General features: G+C 41.1%; 1 protein-coding gene across 14 annotated transcripts in view; it reads left to right on the plus strand.

Annotated features, from left to right (window-relative positions):
* sdk2b (sidekick cell adhesion molecule 2b) overlaps positions 1–25,442 on the plus strand; it is a 310,938-nt gene that overhangs the window by 167,344 nt on the left and 118,152 nt on the right. Inside the window, exon 1 of one of the 14 annotated variants that reach the window (XM_086064331.1) lies at positions 3,902–4,012. The exons of 12 other annotated variants lie outside the window; for them this stretch is intronic. The gene's annotated coding sequence lies outside the window, so the exon portion shown is untranslated. Of the gene's footprint in view, positions 1–3,901; positions 4,013–21,412; positions 21,447–25,442 lie in introns of those variants that run through there. One more of the 14 variants, XM_086064333.1, reaches the window with a different exon arrangement.

Raw genomic sequence — 25,442 nt, forward strand, 5'->3', positions numbered from 1 at the left:
ATATGTTTGACACACACACACTGAAATGCACACACAATGAGGCTAATCGCACTGCTCGGAAAAGGAGCTGCCAGCTGTATCTTGCGTATCTCTGGCTAAATCTTGTGTGTTTTCACATGAATAAGCCGCGGCTTGATTACAGCACACTTCTATTAACAAGGCTATTTCACTCTTGATGAAATCTGCCTTCGTTTCGTTGCTCACGCTCCGTCCCGGCAGATGTAATTGTTTTAATTTGCTTGCTTGTAGACGCACTCTCTCAATTAGGACACATACGGCGACGATGGAAAAGGAGAGGTGAACTCGCCGCGTGGAGACTTGAGGAATTGAGACGGGTTTTTTCGGTTCTGCTGCGTTCAATGTTCTTGCCCTCCTCGATGCGGCGCCTCTGCGGACGTTGCCTTTTAATCAGCGCTTCGCTAACGGCCGTTGGCAGCCGACCGCCTGTTACTGGGCCTCACGTGTGTGCGCTCGTTTGCGTGTGAGCTTCTGCCTCAGGACTAATTTACATCGAGTTTATGATGACGGCCTCAAAAATTCATCTATTTTGCGAAGACAAATGTTAAAATCAGCAGTTGTAAATATTCTGAAATGATTGTCGTGGATCACTTGACATGTTTTCATGTCGCTTAAATAGAAAAAAACATCAACGTTAATGATGAAAGGCAGAATGTTTTAGATTCATCGCAATTTAGTTAGCATGTTAGCGTTTTCATTTAGGTACTGCTGCATTTGGTTAATAATTGTTTTGTTAGCATTTTCTTTGCATGTTAGCATTTTTATTTAGGTACTGCTGCATTTTGTTAGCATTGTGCCGTTGCTTTAGCAGCAATTGACAAACACCTCAGCCTCAAACATTTTTTTAAACCACAAACGTTAGCATAGCGATTTGGTTGCATTTGTTTTGTTAGCATGGTTAACTGTTTATAGGAATTGTCAGAAGTAAACAAAATAAAAAAAGTTTCAACCTCTAATGACAGTGTTGTCTTTTAAAAAAAAAAATGCTTCGCATTTTGTTAGCTTTCGCTTTTAATTTTGTTAACAGTTCACAAAACATTCTAAAGATGCTGTAAAAATAAATAAATAAAAATAACATCTTAGCATTGTCATTCAAATGCTTATTTTTGAGGGGTTTGTTAGCAATAGTAAACTATTCTTACAATACTTTAAAACTTGTTTTAAATTTCATTTCATTTTGTTATGTTTTAGTTTTTGAAGCATTTTTCTTAAGTTGCTTTCAGACATTTTTTCAACCTGGAAGGCTAGCTTTTGACTTTGAATTATGCTGGAATTTGCTAGAATTTGTTTCGGGAGCATTTTATTGAGACATTAGATGAGCAAATGACAAAGTCGCTAAGCAATCCCCGAGTCGTATGTCAAATTCCGCGAGCTGTGACTGTCGCAGCCACAAAAGGTGTTTCCGTGAAATAAAAGTAACGTCGATGGGGAGCGTCGGAGCGCGTCGCAGCGTGTGCAGTGTTTGCCCTTTGACAAGTGCGTTCTAATTGTAAATGAGTTGGTTGCTCAACACAAACGCAAAGGCACCACAAATGCGCGGCAAGCAGCCGCTTCCCGACGCGGCGCACGTTGACAGATGTTCTCTTGCATAATTGTCTCATAAAAAAATATTTGTGTGCACACTCGTCAGAAGGAGGCGTTGAACATGAATAATGGATGACATGCTTTTTGGATGCCGAGTACCTGAGATTCATGCAGATGTCCATGTTTGTTTTGAAGTGCTTTTTTTTTCTTCTTCTTCTTCTTCTTGCATCGACGCGGCGCTCACTCTCTGATCCAATTAAGTAAGATGCTGTGTGATTCTTCTTGTTGAGTGCTTAAACGAAAGCAAAAACTAGCAGTACACAGACAAAATAAACGTGTTAGGTAAACTAGTCAAAGAAAAAGCAAACCAGTTGAAATGCGTAATGTGAGGTCTTTTGGATAATGCGAGAGCTGTGATCTGATCACACATGCTGACTTGTGATAAAAAATGTTTTTTAAAAAGAAGAATTATTTTCTTGTGCTTGCAATGGTGTCAAACAATAACTTTGGGTAATGAGCCAATTGACTGAAGACTATTACATTATCTGTACGCCTTAAAACAGTTGTTTTTGTACTTATGAGTCGGCTTAATGCTGAGGTGGAAAATGGCCCTCTGTTGGTAAATGCTACCCAGACCAAACTCAAATTCGGCTCCATACACTTTTCCCTTTTAGTTTAAGTGCCGAAAAGTACATAATGATGTGTTTGGTGGCGTGCATGTTGTTTTCCCGTTCTAAACTTGGCACCGTTGCCCTAAAGCGGATCTCTTTAATTTGACGCACGTCTGCTGTTTTAGCTAAAAGCTGCCGAGACGCACTTGACTTCTGAGCTCCACTTAAAGGTACATCGCCTCTCATTTATGGCTGCGACTCAGCAGGGGGGGGGGGGGGGGGGGGGTTGCCTTGGACTCAGTTGTTTGTCTTTTTTTTTCTATTATGCAAGGTGGCTGTTATCATAACTAACTGGCGAGTGGAGCATAATCTAACGGCAGGTACTGTTCTTTTACTGTGACACTTATTTCTAATTGCTTTGTTTATTTTCACTGTGTACATGGTTGTTATCGTGAATAACTGGCGAGAGGAGCTATCGCATGAATCGTAGGACATGTACATTGTGGAGTACGCTATTAGACCTTTTATTTGACTCTGTTAATTACTTTTATTGTTCTGTCGAATTTTATCATTCAATGTGGTCGTTATGATAAATAATTCACGAAAGGAACCATCAAATAGTCATTTGACTCAACACGTTTTTTTTTGTTGTCTAGGACTTGACTCGGACTCCTTGGCACTTCACTTAGCTTTGTCTCAAACGATTTGGGCTTGGACGCTGATCTTGTGGACTCTGACCCGACTTAGACTCTAACCTTTGTGATTCGGACTGGGATTGGACTCGGACCTTTGTGACTCGAATTTGACTTGAACGTGTTGCTCTTTCGACTGCCGCCCTGCTTCTATTTAAATGTTCATTGTGCAAGGAGGCGTCTATCATTAACTCATTCAAACCTCAAAACGTATAAATATGTTTTTAATACTTTGTCCTTCACTCCCAAAAACATATTTATACGTTTTTATATATTTTTTTAATGCTAGAACATACAGAAGGCTTTGATGCAGCTTCTGGCCTGAAGAGGTCGCTTAAAGCAATGGTAGTCATTACAAAAAAAGGCCAGCGGAAGACAGCAGAGTATAAGAAATCAGCCAGGGCCATGTTGTAACAAGCTCTTTTTGCCAGTGTTTTCAACAGGTTTTTGAATAATGAACTTAGCTATATTCTAATGCTAATTGCTGCAAAACGGAAACAGATACAAGACTCTAATCTTTCTTTTGATAGGTCCAATGTTTTTATAGCAATAGAACACAGTATTCTGTGGGCCTTGCAAAATCAGTCAAACTCCAGTAAAACAGCTCGGAGCAAAGGGGGTTGCTTCAGTGAAAATGGCTCACCCGTCAAATCTGTCAGTAGTTGATGATCACGTTGTTCTTCCGGATGTTTCCATGTTTTCCCCCTCTAAATCTGAGGCTGTGGTGTGTTTTTCGGCTCCCTCGCGGTGCATTGAGTCCACCCGGGAAACTGAAAAGATGAAAGAAACATCCTCCCATCCCTCATCTCTTCTTCTCCGGCTCATCGTTGTTGAGCTCTCCCCAGCCCTCTCAGCCTCCCCGACTTCCTTTTTCATCTGCAATTATCAGCCTTTGGATTTCTACTGGCAGTTCACATTGCTCCCTCTCGATGTTCCGCTGATGGGTTTAGACGTAAAGTACCCCCACCCCACCACCCCCCCTCTAGTCTATGAAATCATTTTCCTTTTGCAAGGTGATGTCAGATTGTGTCTTTTTAATATTGAAATTGTTTGTGAGAGCAACATGAGATGAGAAGCGTGTTGATTTAGCGCAGTGCCAATTCTAATCCCTTTTTTCTTTTTTTTTCTTTTCCCTCCGGTGCTGCTCGCTCTGCCTGCAAAATAAAGGTAAGAAGCCTTTTTATATGGTGCTGATTATTCCTATTCATGCCTTTTGTGTATTGTTACTCTAGAGAAGAAAGTTCTGCATAGCTTTAGGGGGGTCTTTACAAGATTCTTTGGATAATTGCTTTAAGAAAGCAATTAGCCCAAATAGGAAAGGAAGCAAACAAGCTTGTGGCGTATATGAGAAAGGCAGAATATTGCTTGACTAGGGCTGAAAAAATTATACATTTAAGGGCCTTTTCACATCTCCCTGAGGCACATTTTGTCAAGTTCTTGATATTCAACATCTTGCTGAAAACCCCGGACCGTAAGGTTTTATTTTTTATTTTTTGTCTGTGAACTGCAGGACAACCTTGGCCTTTCAACATTTTCTTTTACACAGCACAACACACGAGGCGAAAGTAGCTTATTTGGGTGGGGGTTGGGTGGTGGGTGTCATAAATCAGAAGCGAGTCAGTTCAACAGTTCACTATTTCACAAAACTCAACAACAACAAAAATTCAGGTCTTTGTGCCTGATCCATAAGAGAGTTAGCATCCAGAATGTTTTCAACAGTCACTCTATACCCAAAACTTTTTCTCATTCTAATTTAAATTGGCCTTACTCTGTTGTTCTTCACCTCAGCAAGGTAGTCAGAAATAAAATGTACGATCCATGGATTGGTTGGTGGAAAAAAACATACAACAAGAAAGTGCGCATTCAGTCGACACCATTCAGACATGTCAAGGAAGCTAAAACATACCCAACATAACAGCGCCTTCAACTTCAAAATAAAGTTGACCAAATACAGTAATACATTGATGGCAATGCAAATAGCCTTAGTAGACTTTTAATTTGAAGTTAGCCCATGTTGTGGCGTGACGGCTAGCTTGTCTTCCCTTTTAGATGTTTAGGATTACTTTATCGTAGTTTTGATTGACGTTATAGTTGCGACCAACATCAACACAACGCTATCCCGAAGTCAAATTCAATCGCTAATTTAGGGCGCTAAGAAACGGATAATTAATTACGCCGTCATTGTACGGCAGAAGTCTCCGACGTAAGTGGCTAGCAGCATTACCAACGAATGCCAGGCTGGTTGCTGTAATTAAGTTTGACAGCTGGTACCTGGCTTACTTGAATTATTTTTCAATATTCTGGACCAGGGCTACTTAATACCTTCCTCATATTGCATTATTGCTTTAAGTCATGTTCCTAGATCCTAAATGGCTATATTAGACATTTTGATATGATTTTTAATTTTTTAAATAAATTAAATTTAACGTCCCAAAATCTTATTTATCTTTAAAAAATAATATTTTTTTTGCTGATCCAAAAAACTATCCGATCCGTGACTCAAATCCGTGATCCGATCTGAACCTTGACTTTTGTGATCCGTTGCACCACTAACTATCAGATTAGACTATCAATTGGATCAATTCATTTAAATTACATATTTGCCTTTTTTTTTTTTACTTACAAAATCTGCCGGGACTCAGGACACAAGGCTCAAAACCCGTGACTGCCCCAGTCAAACCGGGCCGCCTGATCACCCTTAATGTAGAATCAGATCCTGTGCCGCATAAATCTTTTAATTTACAAGACAGCTTCCCTTTCAATAATGAAGAAATGTCAGGCAAGCGCACCACAAGCCGGGATGCAAACGCAAACATGAGGTTTACCGGGGAAATGCGGGAGGTCTGCGTGGCCTTCTAATCGCTGATATCTTCATTAACCTTTCAGCGGGTCTCTCAAGGCCGCTGTAGCTGTTGATCCGTGGTAAATAAATGAGTGAGAGCCTCGGCGTCTGATTCGTGAAACGTTGCTTTGGTCGCGATCACTCGCAGATACTTGCAGTCTTCTCTCGCAGCCCTCCTGCAGGTTGCACGACACGGCTGACATTTGGGTTTGATGCACTTGTCAAGAAACATCACAAGCAAAGAACGACGTAACATAAACACACGATTCCGCAGCTTTTCCCTCCAGTGCGTTTAGGCCCGAAATCCAACCATCTGAACATCTTACAAGTCTCCCTTCTCGTCGGGTCTGCTCATTAAACGGACTAATTGATTGCTGGCCTAGACCGCAGCCAGCGAGCCCGTGTATTAATTATTAAGTCGCATGAATAGATTAATCTGGAAGATTGTGTACAGCGTTTAACTTGTGGAAGCAATTAGGGAGCTTCTGTTTGACCGATCGGTGAAGCTGCTGTAGGCCGAGCTCCGGTGCTCCTCCCAAAGGGGCTGCCGGGCTGACCAACTCCCTGCTAACGGTTTTACACACGGTGGCCCACCGCTTTTTTCCCACCCACGACTACTGCCTCCTTGTCCGAAACTCCATTTACAAAGAGGCTTTTGTCTATCTGGGTTTTCGCTGTGTTAAAAAAACAACAAAAAGTACATGAAGAATGTGACTGAATCCATTCATCCATTTTAGTTAACATTTTCCCTCATTAGGGTCACAGGTGAGCCAACTGCACTACTTTGTTACTTAGGATCTCAGATGAAGTCACAGTAATTTAATAGCAAATGTAGCAGTAATTTAATTTTACGACTTAATGATTCTGCTGAGTAGTGCACCGAAAGTGGTGTCAATTGGTTTCAAATAAGAGCACAAACTGAAAGTACCGAGTTAGCTACCGAAATATTGCTGGGGAACGAAGAGGGCAACCAGTGAGCTATAGATGGTATTAACTAGGGGGGTAAATCTCTCCAATCAATACCATTCGATACGTGGAGTGCGATCCGATACAAGGACGGTTCGATTTTAAAATGGAACGACTCAGTTCTGTTTGATCCAGTGGGATTACGATTCGATTCAATCCGATTCGGTGTAGCAATGCAACGATTATTTGATTACTCAACAATTAGTCAAATGTCTAATTAATTTACAATTATTTTGTTACTCCATTAATTGTTTGATTATCTTGTTTAATTTAGAATGATCTAAATCTTGTAAACTGCACATTTGCAAACATCTGCTTTTATTTTGGAAAACAGTGAGCAACCTTTTTGCATATGTAATGTTCTGACATGTTACAGACCAAATTAGTAACTATGTCTTTTTAAATTCTATTATGTTTACTTTTGTGACTGTATATTACCCATACATGCAGTGAATAAGTTGATGTATACTTAATGCTTATGAAGGTTCTTCTTGTGAAAAAATTGCTGAACTTGATCATCACGATGATGTCACCTATCATATTCCATTATTATTAATGAGGGCTGGCACTTTTTTTTGCTGTGTTCCACTCATCACATGCTTATGTTTTTGCCTGTATGTGACCTTTAAAAACAACTCACTACGGCGTGAATCTAGTCGCACATCATATCAGGGGCGCTAATGTATTTGTCATGTACTGCAAGCTCTCATTCTCCACAACCGCGGTATGGCTTAAGTCTTTAACAATAAACCGGGTTACTAAAAAATGAAACAATAATAACACACAAAACAGGCCTTTTTTTTTGCCCCCATACCTTTTCGCCGTTGACTTGGGAGCGGTCCGTGGTCTACCAGTTGCGGTAACAACGCCGTGCACTCCGCCTCCCATTTGTTACGCAATGAAAACCGGACAGGATGTAAAAAAAGTGGACATGTCTGGCCAAAAGAAGACATTTGGCCACCCCATTCTTGACATAACAAATGTGGAAATTCAGACCTATTTTTCTGGAAGTGGACAGAACTGTGAATTTTATGTTTTTGGATGTGGGAGGAAGCATACTGGGTACAGGGAGAACACACATATGCCACAGAGGAGGGATTCAAACCCAGGACCTCTCAACTGTGAGACAGATGTGCAAACCACTGCACAACCGTGCCGCCACTGAATCAATAGCAACTGCACAGCATAATTGTGTTGATATAAACATTAGTGAATAAAAACCAGCCCGAGAGTCCTAATGAGCACCAAACGACACGTCAGTGGGATGCGCTTATTGATCGGGTGGTCCGCGGCTACGGTTGATGTCCGCTATTCCTCTCCCATTTGAACAGGCGGGAAAATGACAAGAGTTATGCTGGAGTTCTCACCTTGATTGGTGAGCTCGCGGCAGGCTCTTTAGCCACCTTGCTTACCTGGCCAACAGTGACCGTTGACGCAACACTAACGACGGCACAAAACGTCCCGGAACGCCTGTCAGGGATGCTTAACTGCCACGGATAAATCCGACACTTCCTCCCGTTCTCGTAATCAGCATCCTTCCCGTTAGAAAGTCGGTAAATATGCTTTTCTCCCGCTCGCTTCTGTCCAATTTGTTTGGGCTAATGTGCGGCGGCTGGGTCACGACGCTCGCTTTTATGAAGCGTCTGGCAGAAGCGGCTGATAAGTGAGTCTGGTGCTTTTAAAGCCTGCGCAAACTTCCCGGCGACCGTGCGCAGGCCGGCGTTTCTGCGGCTAGCGGGGCATCGCTAAGAAATTGAGACGAGATGAAAAGAGAACATATCATCTGGCTCGGCCTAATAGCGCAGAGCAAGGAAGTGGGGGGGAAAAAAAAGACAAATCAAGAATACGGAAATAAAATTGGCCGTTTGGCATGCCAGCCTGGGCTTCTTCTATCATACACGGAGCAGAAGTAAAGTACAATGTGTCCCATATTTGGTTGAGGGCTTAAGAAACCAGATGAGTCTTTGAACTTCACACTTTTTAATCCACACTCGCTGAACTCGGTTGAGGTCAGTGGGAAAGTACTAGCAAATGACAAAATGTGGATTCCTTTTGACCACAAAAACATTTTGTGGTAATGTTCGTATTGTGTGAAAGGTTTTGTTTGCTTTTTTTTTTTTTTTTTGCAGGATCGCATTTAAAGAAACCACACAACACTAATTAAAGGACTGTTTATGCAAACAACAAATTTCTTCTGTCAGTTTGATTACGCAGCAACAGTATATTTGTAGCCTTAAACCGCTAACATTCTAAAATGCATCTGAATCCTTACCCGTCTAAATGCTAAAAATGGAATCAGCAAAAAAAGACAGTAGTGGGAAAGGGCTAGTTTATTTAAAGTTTATGTACATAGGTTCTGAAAATGCTGTTGCGAACAAAACTAAGCATAATCCATATACCAAAGTGGACATTTTTGAAAGCTTGAGAGTCTAAAATTAAAATTAAAAATTAAAGTTAAAATTAGATTGCATAAAAGACAATTTGTTGACTTTGTTGGCATTGTCAGAGCCTTAAACTTTAAATATTACAATGGTCCCAAAAACATATTTATGTTTTTTTTTTCATGTGTTTTAATGCTAGAGCATGCAGAAGGCTTTGATGTAGCCTCTGACCAGAAGAGGTCACTTAAAACAATGGTAGTTGTTACCAAAAACGGCCAGCATGGGGCAGCAGAGTATAAGAGATCAACTAGGGCTATGTTACAAAAAAGCTTTTTTCCCCAGTGTTTTAAACAGATTCATGAATAATGATGAAACAGATACAAATATACGTTTTCTCCTGATGAAAGAAGAGACTCTAGTCTTTCCTTTGGTTGGTTTCATGTTTTTATAGCAATAGAACACAATATTGTGGGGGCCTTGCAAAATCAGTCAAAATCCAGTAAAACAGCCGGGAGCGAAGGGGGTTGCTTCAGTGAAAATGGCTGGGAATGAATGAGTTTAAAATGAACAGTACCAAATGTTAAAATAGTGTTAGCATGGTGGTATAAAAGTGATTTCAAATAAAGGCTTTAAAAAAAATTATAATTTAAGTTTATTTTGTTTACATGTGCCTCAAAATACTATTTTAAAATGTTTAAAAAGTACAGAACAGTAGTAGCTTGTCTTTTAAGGGAAGTCAAGTCAAACATGTTCTTTACATTAATGTGTTCTATTCTGATTAATATTGCATTCGTGGAACATAAATTAAGCAGAAAAATCCACCTGTTTTAATCAGTCTCAGGGGGCGGCCATTTTTACACTTGCTGTCGACGGAAAATTACATCACAGTGCCTAAGGGCTCAGCTTACAAATGTCACATGACCAAACCCAGAAAACAGATGAGCCATAATTGGTCGTTTCCTAGCAGAGATAAACGAACAAGAACTAAAAGAGGCTGCGGTAAAGGCCTGGGAAAAAAAATTCAAATGAAGAATGCAACTTGACCTTGTCATTCCAATGCTTTCGAAAGGGGGACTTGTTTATATGTCATTTTCTTTTGGCTAGCCTAGCCTTGACGACAAATTCCACACGTCGCAATAACAGCGCTAAATCGCGGCCCTTAAATTGAGTAATGGTTATACTCGTCGCCACAGGGTGTTTGCAGCCTGCGCACAGTATAAAAGAAACCAAACAAGTAAATAATATTTATGGACGATCGTGAACGTACTCACTGTGTTGTTGTCTTGTTCTAGTTGACGTTGCCAATTGATGATCACACATTTCACTGCAAGTGCTCGGAAATGAGCGTGAAGCGGCTCTGCTAATTGCCTTTGCTGTTGCGCCGGCCATGACTAAAGCCTCGCTATCACCCGCGACACTTCATACGCACGCACACACACACACACACACACACCAATCAAGCGTGTCCACTTCACACACGCTAAGCCAATTAGCAGCACTGCAATGTTGCTTTCACCTCCCTGTCATTAGTCTCAGTCAAAGTCGAGGCAAAGACACTTGATCTGTCTGTGTGTGCGTGTGTTTGGATGGCACGAATAATTCCCGCCATTGATTGAAAAAGCCTCCCGCCTTCCTTGCCTCAGGGGGGGGGACTTGTTGAGGATTCACCGCTGAAGGAAGAAAAAAAACAAAAAAACAAGGCCGTACTCGAAAGCGACGCTCACCTTCATTACGACAGTCTGCTCTTAATGAGAAGAATCCAATCATAAGACTTAAACTAGGTTGCCTCTTCCCATTTTTCTCCCACTTTTTCCTCTCATCTTTTCCGCCCCCTTTTAACTGCTGTAATTTATGCAAAAAAAGAAATGATAAATAGCGTATCAATGCCAGCGCAGTCCTCCGGGCCGGGCATGCGACGACACCCCCCCCGGCTGTGGGGGGGTGGTTGGGTAAGTAGGTCACACTGATGTGTGTTTGTGGAGATTTAAGTGTGCTCGCGGGTCAAATGCAAAGCGAGCTAGGACAGAAGGGAAGGTAGCGTCTCGCTTTAATCACAAGCCAGCACTTCCCTTCAATAAGCTTCCAGTTCTGAGGAATCCGGTTTGGAAAAGCGTCACCGCTATCTGCAGTCCACCCCCCCCCCCCAAAAAAAAACTTTTGGGTTGTGCTGCAGTTGTTTCGGCAACTCTTCAAAGCGTTCTTCTGATTGAGACTGGTAGCTGGGAGCATTGTTGCCTCCTGCGTGACCTCAAGAAAAAGCGGGGCTGGCGTATCGAGGAAAGCGGACCATCCGGCGCCAATTAGTGCTTCGGTTAACTCCCTCCACTTTTTATTTTTGCTAATGACTGTGTGCGTCCTCCCTGTAACCTGTGGATACCTCCGCCAAGGCGGGTGGTAATAGCCCCTTTCACACAGCATTTTTTCCCTATTGTTTTCTTGTGATGTAAAAAGCACAGGCCAATGAATGCCAGCCCTGCTGTTAACACCCCAAATGGGTCAATTTGCCTGAACGTTTGTATGAAAAGGGGCTATTGTTTTCATTATCTGGGCTTGGACTCCTTAGCTTAATATACCCATAAATATTAATGGCCATACAACTGATGTTTACCAGGATGCGCCGCCGCTACTAATGTTGCCTTGTAATTAGTCGTGTAGAACACTGAGAACGACACTTAAGGTAACACGAGATGCATCAGTGTAAGTGTAGTGAAGTTGGGGGTGGGGGGCCCCAGTGTTGGGGGTAGAATGCAAATAAGCATACCGTATATAACATTAGTGAGCAGGCTACTTCTTAATAATAATAATCGAATCATAATAATAAATAATCAAATTTGTCTTTTGGCTCGCGTGCGCTCTAAAAAGAGAATTGTTGACCAACTTAATTGAATTGCTTCAAGTGGTAACACGATTGAATTAAGTTAATCCAACATGAATATATTAAGTGTAATTAAGTCAAGTGATAAAACTTTAATGACCTCATAATTATTTAAACTTAATATATTGACTCTGGTTAACTTAATTCAATCATCTTTTTAGGGCGTCGGTGAAGCAGCATGTGACTTAGTTACGCAAATATGATGTTCATACTTATGGGCATTTGACCCCATTTCCAGCAACGGGCGTCCATCGAGCAGGTCGGCCGCGTCCCATTTCCGTGTTTAAGTTTCCATTAGCTCCGCTTTGCCGTCCGTCAACAATGAATGTTCGTGCGGAAACAGGAAATATCGGTTCTGGCATCTTCCGGGTGGCGTAAATATGTGGGTTTTTTTGTTTTTTTTAATTACTGTACAAAGTATAATGATGTAAATATTGACTTTAACGATGAAATAAGTTGATCACCAGCGTAGGAACGGAACTCGTCCGTAACTTGAGGACTCCCTGTCCTTTCAAACAATACTACTAATAAGCTGTGTTGAAAGAGCTTCAGTTATGATTAGAAACAGGATTGAAACAGGTGTGGGCGTTTCTTGTAATCAGTGACGTGATCCTCCAGGGACATATTCCCCCCCCCCCCCCCCCCCTTTAAAATATTTAATTAATTGATTTTCTCTGCATCTCTTGAGAGCAGAAACATGATTTCTGCTTTTAATTAGTTCCTCCTCCCCCGCCAGGTTGCGAGCAACATTTCGGGTGTTAATGAACAGATGAGTACTTAGCAGTTTGTATTCGGCTTTATTTCGCATTCCCAGTGCAACAAGCGCAATGAGAAGTTGTGTGGTTTTCGCTGGTGCTTACAAATTTGTTAGCAACTCAACTTCTTGTGATCGACATGTCTACCAAATTTCATTCAGGTGCTTGGGAATCAGAATTTTTTTAAACATTTAAAGGACGCCTGTTAATGACCTCATTGACCAAAATAGCAGTCTTTCAGTGTAGTTTATGGATTCTTAAGACTTTTTTTTCTGGGTCTGCTTGTCATAGATATGCCTATCACATTCCATGTATAGAAACTACAGTACACGACTTTCGGAGCTGGAGTTTGAAAGCAATCGAAAATTCCCTTGGTAATAATTAAACTGACACTAAAATGGCCACTTTAAAGCAAAATGACTTTTGGTTTTATGGGACTTTTTTTGTGCACATTTAAACCATGCTGTGAATTCCCACAACAAATCATATCAAGTTCGGTTATAAATGTGTGATTTCTTAGTTTGCGCCGCTGAATTCCAATCAATCCTGTGGCTGAGCCCTTCCTTACCAAAGTGCTTTTTAGTGGCGTGCTGAAGATGCCTCCTGCTCCGAAAATGAACAAAATGACCCGTTGCTAAGAATACATGTGGATTCTTGTTTTGTTTTTGGTTCTTCTTTTTTTTGGTTGTTGTTTGTTTTCAGGGCCGGAGCATGCGATGCTTAAGTGTTCTTGAAATTGCTTTTTACAATTCTGTGGTCAAATGAAAACCTCACCATGTTTCATTGTATTCATTTGGGGTTATATGCACGTCATCATTATTTTTTTCTTCAATCATTTATTTCATTTATTTGAAAGGAAAACGAACAATATAAAACAATATTCTTTGATGTTGAATGAAAAGGAACAGGAAGAAGACAAGAAGTCTTATATATGGCAGTTCCCCAGAGTCAGTGTCAATAACGAGTCGCAGGAAGGTAGTCTGCGATTTTGGATGAAAGCAGCCCTTTTAGGTTCATATCCGGGTGTCCTATAAAGACAAACTTTTTCCAAAGAGTTTGTCCAATTGCTATCAAATTTGAACCACATATGCCAGCCAGACAGATGGCTGACAGTAATTGTGAGTTTTTGTTGTTGTGTGTGGGCAAAAATATGGCAGCTAAATTTAATGACTGTGTTGCGCTCCCTGGAATTTTTAAAGTTCCGCCCTAAAAGCCCGTTTTACGTGGTAAGCTGGAGTTTAGTAGACGTGTCTGTTCATAAGTAACCCAGGAAGGCTGCCAATTTGGATTAAAGCGGGCCCTATTACGTTCATTTTTAGGGGTCCTTCCAAGTCAAAGTCACCCTCGAGATCGAAGCACATATATTGTCTCTTTAGATCCGTTTTAGACAAGTCTAAATTGCGATGGATTTGAGTTTTGGCCTTCGTGTGTCGGCAGAGCACGTTGGCAAAATGTGCTGACTTGTCATTTGAGGGTCAATTTGGCCAATGGCAGATTATAAGAGCAATGAGATAATAAGGTGCTGAATGAAAGGCCAGTAAAGATTAATGTCATAACAGCAGATATCATTGCTTCCTTGACTAATCCCCGCAACCCCCTTGCCAGGATTAAGCGGAGGAAACTCCGCGGCGGGCTGTGGGAATTTGGCGGCCCGGTTTAGACGGGAAAGTGCATTGTTATCTAAGGAATCTCAGAGAGAGCCCTTGGACAGTTTATTTAGACGTATGAGACTGACAAGCGAGATAACACCTTGGGGGGACTTGTTTTTGGAGATGTGACATTTGGCCGCTTTAGGTCAAAAACCTCAGGGGGGGGAAAAAATGCTTCACTTCCCCAATTGAAGTGAACACAAACTGGGGTTTCTTGACATGGTGCCCCTCTTAATTAATTCTACATCGCCACTGGCGAGACAGCAGTACGAACTGCAGACAGAGAGATGCACTCCATCACTTTAGCCAGCACGCGGTTAAAACAGCAGATAATATTTCCTCCCATATACTTTGGTAGCTTGGCCTATTCATTATTTATGATCTATTCCAAATTACATTATCTTTCACCGGGCTTCAATTACGCCCTGCCTGGCGGCGGCGAGGAGTGTGACTCACCATCTGAGAGCTGGAGAAAGATCCGGCTGAACAGTGAAGTGGAACCTCATTTTCATCTCTCCTCCATTTTTAGACGTCCGAACTTCACCGTCTTAATTGATTGGACGTACGGAATTAAATATTCATGCGAGCGTGCAAAAATATATTCTGCGAATTGCACGGCGTGATTGATAATAGCTCAGGTGCGCTTAATGCTAACGCGTGCTAATCAAGCAAGCTGGCGGAATGTTTAGCGTCCGTAATTAGCAAGAGTCTACTTGAAAAGATGAAGTGAACTCATTTGATCAAATATTTAGATGAAGGAAGTTTGCCAAGGAGAATCAGATTTTATTCTACTTCATTATTTTGAGGTCGTCTCATTGATGTACAAAAAAAAATCAAAAATCAAAGGTGCCTTGTCACTTGACAGTAACTCAAGGGAGCGAGTTTTAAGCAAGTTAAGACTGAACTCTTCTTTTAAAATTACCTCAATCTTCAACCACCACAGTGACAAATTGGACTCATCCGTCCATGATGCTGTCAAATCTTGTCCCTTTGGTGGGGCAAAAAAATGACTCGTGGGTAATTTAGGTAAATTGATTGAGGGAATCTGCTCGGTCCTTAAAGTGGCAATTACCCTCCAAAAATTAAAAATGGTACTAACATAATGCCCGAGCTGGTGACGGATCAGCTATGCTGGCATGGAATCTTTGGAACTGCTATATTTGAAGTGATTACATCAACCCCTTTCACACAGCTTGTCAAAACTGGCTTTTACCCCCATGTCGCTTCTTTATATGTAAAGGGCATGAAGTGAGCCGAATTTCCAGACACCGGAGATAGTGTCTCCACAAGACCCTCCCCCAGCCCCCAACCACAATTGAAATGTCTCAAACTTGATGATTGGATTTATTTCTGTCCTCCTCGTTATGAGTTACACAGTACTGTGTAAAAAAAAAAAAAAAAACGTAATGTTTCATGTTTCAGCGGAAGGTTTTTTCCAAATTGTATTAAGTTGCACCTTAACTTCTTCTACATTTCTTAACGGATTCAAACCAGTCCATCTTCAACATGTTCCAAAACTTTAGGCTTCATGGGCTATTATTTTTCTCATTCCTAACATTCAGTTTTTCCCCTATTAAACATTTTTCATCCCAAAAGCCCCAATCATTCCAATCGACGTTAAACTTACCCCAGAACCTGTTTAGCATTCAATCAATCAATGGCACATTCAAAATAACAGATTTAAATATTTCCCTTTTGAAATATAAATAATTCTGCTTATCCAATTCACCTTGTGAAACAATTTTAAACTTGCCAACATTTTGCACATTTTCACCAATATGCATGCATTTCATCACCACCATTCAATATGTTTCTGTCGTTAAAAATGTATTATCGTTCCAAAAATTTCAAAAGTATTCAACATAATTATCTTTTAACAACATTGCATGTTTTCATTGAGCCTTTCAGCATTCACAGGCAATTTTTTACAGAAATTGCTTCATCTAGTTCCAAGACTAACGCACAACACAACCATACTGACAATGTAAAAAAATAGTTTGAGATGTTTGCAAATTTATTGAAAATAAGAAACTGTCTCTTCAAGGCTACCGTTCTTCTTCCTTGCAAGTAATAAACGAGAAAGCAACTCGCAACGTTTCCTAGAGTTTATTACAGTAATATAGAAAATGTTTGCCACAACAATTTGACTGACACACATAGTTTTTGCTCTCCGCGCTTATGAATATTTGACGTCTATTTCATCTTTTTTTTTTTCTTTCCTCTTTCCGAGTAATAATAAGTGACGAGCGGTAAGCTGGTGCAGGAGCCATGTGTCTGTAGAATTCCACAAAAGGGAATCATTAATACGCGGCTGACAACGTTATGGATGTGCAGGCTGATGTCTCCTCATATAGTCGTGCATTATTTAACGCACCCTCTTTAAGTTTTTATCACGTCGAACGCACATGGCATATTGTCCGTTGTCGTCAACTTTTTTTTTTGTACGCCTTTTCTCTTTTTTCTTTCTGAAATCGCCCAAGGCAGTCCTCTTTTTTTTTTTTCTCTCTCTCTTGTCCCAGACATATTTTTAGTTCCTTCCCCCATAGGCCTTCGTTCCGTCTGTCAGGTGAGACGGTAAAAAAGGTGGTGGGATTTCTTTGAAGGCGTGCGTGACCTTTTCCTCTGTTTTTCCACCCTCCTGAAGGAACCCTCTTAAGAGCGGACTGCAAATATCACGGCGTATTCGAGGTGTGATCCTTTCTGCCTTATGACTTGCCGCTCACTTGTTTACATTGTTTTTGTCCTGGGAAGGTGAAGTTCCGTAAAACATACTGGAGGTTTCCGCTAAAGGGTTTTCTGAGAGTCTTGGGCAGATGTTTTGAATTAATTAGTCATATTCCCGCAGGTGGCAATCAAATGTAATTCCTGGTGAATTTTGCACCTCTCCGAGTGCTACGTTGCACATGAAACCATATCTGTCGGGCACTGATACATATGTATGCATATATGATGTATAGTTAATGCCGTGGCTCCTCCCACCTGCTTTTCATGATTACCACCACCTTGCGCCATAGAAATAAACAGAAGGCCGGGAAAAGATCCGCAAAGTTGCAGTAATGCAGCGTTGCATAATGAGCTAGCTTCATTGCTCTCTCTGAGTGAGTCTTAAGGAGGACTTAGTAAAACATTCTTGTCATCATCTGTCCGCGAAAGGGAAAGAAAAAAAACGCTGCGTCTTCACTTTTTTTCTTTTTTTTTTGCAGAAGCTTTCAGGCTTCACATCAACAGGCTTTTTTTTTTCCTTCCCTCTTCCACCAATAATTACGTTCCGCATGCCTCGGACCGCCGTGTCTCTCTTAACGTGTGAAAGTGAGCCAGTCGCTCCTTTCTGGCTGTGAGAAAATGCATAATGTGTGCTTTTCTTCCCTGCTCACAAGGCCCCTTTATGCTAATTATACACGTCTATTTGCCGGCTGGCTTCAGGGGAGCCCTTTCCCCCCCCCCACCTAATCCGGCCGTTCACTTTTTAATACCGCACACTCAAACTCCCACCAGTGGAGAATGGAGATGCACTGGCTCATATTGGCTTTATATGACACTGGAACCTCACTATAGAAAGACCTTATGCACGTAAATGTTAAGATTTAAATTTAATTTAGCACTAATTCCCAACTTTATTAAAGAATAATAATTTTTGTTTTCCATTATATTAGTCATTTAACATACAGTACAGTTGCTTTAGATGAGCATGTGCAGTGCATTTGAGCACAGGGTGTCTGTGATCAGATAATCATCATATTATGTGCTCTGTTTCAAGTATTTGTCAACAATTCAATATTTGTGATCACAGGTTGCTTGATGTTTAGAATGGCAGCAGTTCCTGTGCTACTCCCAAAGAAAGAAAAGACAATTGTTACAAAGGTCAATCACCTCGACTGCTGGACAGCAGTTCATGGGAAATATATATATTTTTTGTTTTCCGCCGATCGGGCTTGCACATTCCCGGCCGCCCAGTAACTAAAAGGAATTGCATGAAAGCGCCTCTTTAATTGGAGTCTAATTAAAAGCAGTGCGCTCCCGTGAGTGTGCAGTGTAACAGTTTTTTTTTGTTTGTTTTAAAGAAAATTACAGTCAGCTAAAACCTAAAAGACAAGGTAGAAGACTGTTAATTATGAATCAATTTTCTCTCGTGTTTTAATCAAGACGATAAAGGCCAGACATAAACTGGAGACAAAAGAGGGGTGAGAATTGGGCGAGTGGCCGAGAAATGAAAACGGATTTCTTTGTTCTTTGGTTTGGACTATCCACAGCGTAATCACAATCTGCTGGCAGAGATGTTGGTGGCTAATTTAAATGGTGTTAAAATCACTGTGCTTTACATTGTATTTGACCTTTTAATCACCAAGGTTTCATCAAATCACAATAGAGTTTGCATTAACAAAAATTAGCCTGAGTGTTAGTGTGGTAGCGCATTAGCCGGCAAAAAAAAAAGATGACGTTGCTAGTAAGCTTTAGCGAACCTAGAACCTAGCTAACCAATTTTTAAAATTAAATTCATTTACTATTTATTTAATTTTATTTTGTGTACATAGAATGTGAATTAACCCCCCCTTATGTTCGCTATTCAAATAGCACACTTGCTTTTCGTTGTCTTTGTGAACGTCTCACCGGACAAAATGTCATGAAATGAAAATGTTTTTGACGCATGGTAAGCGACGCTGATGAGCTTGTTTGCCGACGCTGTCAATTTGAGTGCACTCAAGCTCCACCTCCGGCTTTTCAGCGCTGATTGAAGGTGAAAGCTCCCCCGCTGTCGCACACCGCAGGCCACGTGTGTTTAAATCGCTTCCCCACAACAATCTTTCTCCTTCCCCTTCATTTGACCGTTTAGCCAGCGTTGCCGCAGACCGACTAATCACGGCGCTCGTCTGACAAAGCCAGCGCTAAAATATTTATGCATCTTCCCTCCAATAAAGCAACTGCAAGCTGTTTGTAACATGGGCGGAAATGAACCTCAATTTTGCTGCTAACGGCTAACCACAGCGTTAGCATAAACTGGTAGGTATGTTTATGTGTAATGGGAGATAGCGGGAGTTAGCAGGTTGTCATCAGATGGGCTTACAGGCAGACTGATGTCATCCATTCCGATCTGCCGTATACATGTGCCAGTACGTTTAATCGGGGACAGCCATTTTACAGTTGTATTACATGCACAGATCTATGATTTATCAAAATGGAGTTCAGTTGTCTATTTAGCACAGAACCGTACTAAGAACCGTACACAAGATTTCTGTGAATCCCAATGAGATTACATTCCAGGCCTGTTTATTCCGATTGAAGTGTTTATATGGAGCATTTTCCCTCGGTTTGGGTATTCAGTTTCATTCTAATCCGTATACCATGTACACCTGGCAGATAGTCATTCAATTAGAAAAGAGCTTCTTAATGGGCGAGTACCAATACCGACCTTATTTTGAGGTATCGGTACTCACACAGTAGCCAATACCAGTATTGGCTTTCCTTTTGTGGCCCTTTTATGATCAGGAACTAGGAATTGGAAGAATAGAAAATTACCATTAATTTTATGTAATTTTAAGGTATTTTAAATTTTAAAATGCTTTATTGGGATTTATAGATCTTTCTTTAAAATCATCATCAAATTGTATGTATCAAAAATACTAGTGGTATCGATACTTGTTATCGGTGACTACTCAAGCGTTGAGTACTGGTATCGGTCTGAAAAAAAGTATATATTTTTGGTACCATTTCTACCAGTCAGATGGACATCGACAAACATTTGGGTTTTCGCCATTCTGTGTGAGCTGAGTATGGCGGTGAAATTAGATTAAGAATGTGAATAATATTAAGAGGTAGGGTTGTTCGATACCACTTTTTTTCAGACCGATACCAGTAAAAACAAATGGACATTTCAAACCAAAATGTCAGACCTCCTGTGTCTTTTCTGGCATGGTTTCCTGAGACTTTTGGGTTCTACTCGTGGCAGACACGTCTAGCAAACTTCATGTGGTAGACAAAAATCAACTTCAAGGGGTATTAAAAAATACATATGTATCCTAGTTGCGCTATAAGAGTTGAACATTGCTACTGTTCTCTACCAACATGTAATGATGAAGTCTTAAATTTCTTGACAATGTCTTTCTTTTGAGTACAATTTGGTAGCAATCGAACAATTGCCAAATTGAACCTAAAATGGCCTCTTCAAGCCAAACTGACTGTGATGATGTCTGTCCTACTTTAGGCATGGCTTTTTGCATCTCTTGTACTCATGATTGACATGCCTTCCACATTTCATGTTGCTAAGTGAAACTTAGGGGCTGATTTATTTTTTTTGAGCTTCTGGCGCGAGAGCAATTTTGTAAATGTCCGCACATCACTCTTACCTACTTCCTGAATGTCCAATTTCCTGTTTTTTTCTTCTTTTCACCACCTTCTCTCTAATTTCCTGTCTACCTGTACCCTCGGGATCACTTCCTGCCTATGATTGATTTACACTCATAATGCTATATTATGATAGGATACGGCAACTTATCAAAGGCAGTGTGCTGTATTCAGTCACCAATGGAGGGTGGCGTCTTCTTAATGAATAATCCTCGAAATGACAGAATCTTCATACCATTTGCATACATTGACATCATGACATGTCCAACAAATTTTGATTGATGAAATCTACATGGCATTTATTTTTTTTTTTTTTACTTTTCTCCTAGTTTTTAGAGCGCAAAACTGGGCCCAGCAAAATCATTTTTCACCGACCTTCTACGCATTACATCATACCTCAAACCACCAGGACCCCATTTGACCTCAAGACATAGCCTGCTGCCATCCGTCCCGCCTTCTCAGCTCCTTATCCCGACATGCTGACATGGCTCAATGTGTCCGGGCTGATGGATGGCCCCCCCGCTCAGGAGGGAGTTGCAGGAAGGGTCCGGTCTACTTCCCGGAACCTCGCACAGCGGGCGAAGAGATGCCTGTCGGATATAGTGAGGGGAATTACAGAAAATGGTCCGTCATCCTGTTTTTTTTTCTGGCACTTCCAGTTAGTTTCACAAACTTTTTGGGTCAAAGAACCACTTGCAGCGGATCATTTCTTTCATGGCCCAACTCCTACAACTAAAATTCAACTACCATTGTCATGGTGCACCGCTAATTTCCATTGGAATCACTATTTTTGGGTGAGAATTTTATCATGCAGACCTCCATGTTAAAGCTCGCGGACCAATAGGGGCCCGTGAAACCTCAGTTTGAAAAACACTAAAGTCGAGCCATATTAACACTGGATTCATGTGTGTTTTTATTTTTTTCTGGTGTGCTTTTGTTGAATATTTATCACCTCCTCCTCTGAGAGTTCAATCCTCACATCCACTGCTCTCCTTTTTCTTCTTCTTCTAAATCCGTGTCATCTCTTTCTCCTTCAACGCTTGTGACGTCAGGGCCTCGGTGTCCCTCTGAATTATCACCATATAAGTGGTAATTCCCAGGTTGCTTTTGGTGGGAGGAGGCGTTGCATCTGGTGGGAGAAACGCTTGATTCGGGTGTGGGAAAAAAAGATAGAAAGTCACTGGCGAAAGAAAATGTGTCACTTCCCGTGGAATAGGTTCACATAGGAAAGAAGCTAGGGATAGGTACACTATTAGAAAACACAACAAAATAAATACATTTAATCACCTAATGAAATTAAATAAACAAGCCGTGATAACAAAACATGACCCTATTAAACGTACGTATTTGTGCCCCCGGGAAGAAAAAAAAATCAGCCCATACACCAATTTCACTCAAATTGGAATCCTGGAATTTGATCGTCGCAAAACGTTTATAACAACCCCATTTTTGTTAAGCAAAGAATGATGTTCAATAGTCCAACTAAATGAGACTGGAAAATTGAGTGAATTTTTCCGTATATGTTTTACATGTCAGTGGACGAACTATCAACTGTTAGAAAACAACAGTTGTTTACTTTCAAACTCGGCTTGTATCAAACATTAGTAACATCGTGTCCGCTGTGTTCTACAGCAGTGGTTCGTATCTTAACCTTGTTGGAGGAACTGAATCCCATCAGTTTCCTGTGCGCATTCACCCAACCCTTCTTTCTTGAGAGAGAAAAAAATATATCCTTACAAACTCAAGACGGTATCGGTTTTACTGGTGAATAAAATGAACAGGGAGAGTAGCCTTTTCATCAAATCCGGCTCTCTTCACTTTGAATTTAGAAAGCATTGTATTCTCCATCCATCTTAACTCATTCACTCCCAGCCATTTTCACTGAAGCAACCTCCTTTGCTCGCGACTGTTTTACTGATGTTTTAATGATTTTGCATGGCCAACAGAATATTGTGTTCTATTGCTATAAAAACATGGAACCTACCAAAAGAAAGATTAGAAAAAAATGTATATTTGTATCAGTTTTGCAGCTATTAGCATTAGAATATAGCTAAGTTTCATCATTATTCACAAATCTGTTGAAAACACTGGGGAAAAGAGCCTTTTTGCAACATGGCCCTGGTTGATATCTTATACTCTGCCACCTGCTGGCCATTTTGTTTGTTTTGCTTTAAGCGTTATCTTCAGTTCAGAGGCTGCATCAAAGCCTTCTGTATGCTCTAGCATAAAAAAACAAAAAAAAACGTATACATACGTTTTTGGGACATCGGCAGTATTTAAAATAGAACGCTTTTTTACGTTTTGGGGAGCAAATGAGGTAAGGACATGTAATGACTATTTTTGCTAGACTAGAATTGCTCAACTTGGCATTGCAAATCATGCAGGTAGCACATTGACTTACATCACTCAACACAACTCTATATTCATAGAGCACTTTAAAACAAACTTGACCGTTTTTTTAAGATGGAACCCAGGGGCAGCTGATGCAATGAAAACAGAGGCCGTAGAATTGAACCCTGTGGAACACCATACATTCTGTTATACATGTAATTTCATATTGCACATATTCGTCCAACCACTTTTTTGCTCGATGTAGTTAGTCACCAAATTCGACTCATCTATCTTAACAGGTCGAACAAAAAAGTCTCTAGGACCTGTGCGTGAAGTCAGCCATCTTGGTACAAATCCTTTCAGGGCTCACAGTTTGACAACCTCTTAATGAGTATTTTGCCGAAATAAACTCCCATCAGCAGATGGTATTCTAGACGGATGGGCAATAAAGCATTCTTTCCTATGCCTCTAATGTGGGCAGAACATGGTGTCTGGCATCAATTAAAAAAAAAAAAAACACCTCAGAATGATCTCATTAGATAAATGATACATCAAAAATGTTAAGTAACGATAAAAAAATAGTAATGATTTTTTCTGGCCTGATCTACTCTTGTCACTCAAAGCTTCTTAACCATGATCCGGCATCACAAAGCTCACTGCCGAGGCCTCTGCTGCTAACGGTATCCAGATGACGGGGGGCAGATTTCCGCGCAAAATGTCGTCAAGATGATTCCAGCGTAGCGCTACCGGACACATGAAAGGATTTCAAAGTAGAACATTTGCACATTTGCACATTCAGCAACAAAAACACCTAGCTCCATTATGTCTTCGGCTAAAAATAGCAACATATACGAACTGTTTGGATGTCGGTCGTTGACGGATGGGGCGTTGCCGTGCCCTGGAGGAGGCCATGTGTTGAGCAGACACCGCATCTGAGGCTATTTGAGGCTGTGACTGATGACCACAAGAATGTCTCTCAGCATGGACAAAAGTAAATGGAAGCATTCCGCCAAACAGGAAGTGGAAGAATTGCTGTGCGGTTCTCTTCTTTTGATCCACAATACTCTTTCTTCCACATGTATACCGAACGACATCCAGCAGTTACTATTCGGGAGACATTTAGCTTGACGGAGGGCAAGAAAAGCCTGGCTGCCCACTGCTCTTTAAAACACTGGGGGAAACCCTGATTTAAAAAAAAACACGAATCCCACATTGTATACAATTGTATTGGGAATTTTTCAGAGCGGTCTATTACAGCACCTATTACCTTTTAGACTGATTTTCAAAGGCCTTTCATAGGTCTTACTGGAATTATTCCGGTTTTGTAAACTAAAATAAAGTACAACTATTTGGGATTTAGAAAGTAATGGTACAGCCAAGGCAGGCTGATAATCATGTAGTTGTGAACAATTATGGTTTCGAGCCTATACTGCATTATGTGCATTTCCTCTCCGGCTACCTTTTACACTTAGTCTTAGAAATGTCCATTTATTTGGCCTTTGTGCCATTTTTTAACCGTCACACAGTTGTATTAAAATACTTCAGCGGCGATACCTCACGAAAGAGGAACAATGCGCTCGTGTTGTTTGAGCAGGAGACCGGATGGCATTCTGAACCTTGTGTGTGCGTGCCTGCGTGTTTGTGTGTGTGAGGAGGGTGGGCTCTTTATATGGACACGGCGGTCTTTTGTACACGACTGCAGCGAGCTTGCTTCAATGAGCCCAAACATGGCCATGAAGGATGCTTGTCCCAGATAACATGCATACATTACGGGAATGCGGACGCTCACGCGCACACGCACACACAGTGGTGCCCGCCCGTGATGTGATCTTGAAACTCTTGAGTCCATGTCATTGGAAAATCAATATGCTGCTTGCTTTTTCATCCAATTAATTACAGACTGCTGGTCTGGCTGTTTGCGTGTTTGTGTGTGTATATGTGTGCGCCGCCGCAGTATCAATCTGTTTATCCGTCGCGTATCTGTCTGCCTCTCCTATTAAAATTCCTTTTTTACCTTTTTACTTGTGCTCACGTTTAATCCCGCCAGGGAAAAATAAACAATTGTAATCCGGTTGAGCACTAGGCGGCTTATGATGATGTCACGCTCACACCACAAAATAAAGCGCGCACACTTGAAGAAGTGAACAATGGTGCTGTTGTGTAACCAGATTAGCCCAAAAAGCGTGTCAAGTCCCACAGGTCCACGCGCCTGGCGCACCCTCTGAGGGGCCGGTGAAAATCCTTCAGGTCCCGCTTTACACCTGCACAATGCAGTCAGGCAGAAACGTGGTCACGCTGCTCCTGAAAGCATAATAATGACCCAGCAGGGTGGAGGTCCCGACGTGTGGAAAGGAAGCATAAACATGAGAAGCCTTCCAGAAATCATCGCAAATATTTTCAAAATCATCGGTTTAGCAGATAGTGAACAATTCCTCAAAAAAGGAGCTTCTAGCTCTAAA

Source organism: Leptonotus elevatus, chromosome 20 (genome assembly GCF_054856555.1).
Source record: "Leptonotus elevatus isolate MCC_2025b chromosome 20, RoL_Lele_1.0, whole genome shotgun sequence".
NCBI lineage: Eukaryota > Metazoa > Chordata > Actinopteri > Syngnathiformes > Syngnathidae > Leptonotus > Leptonotus elevatus.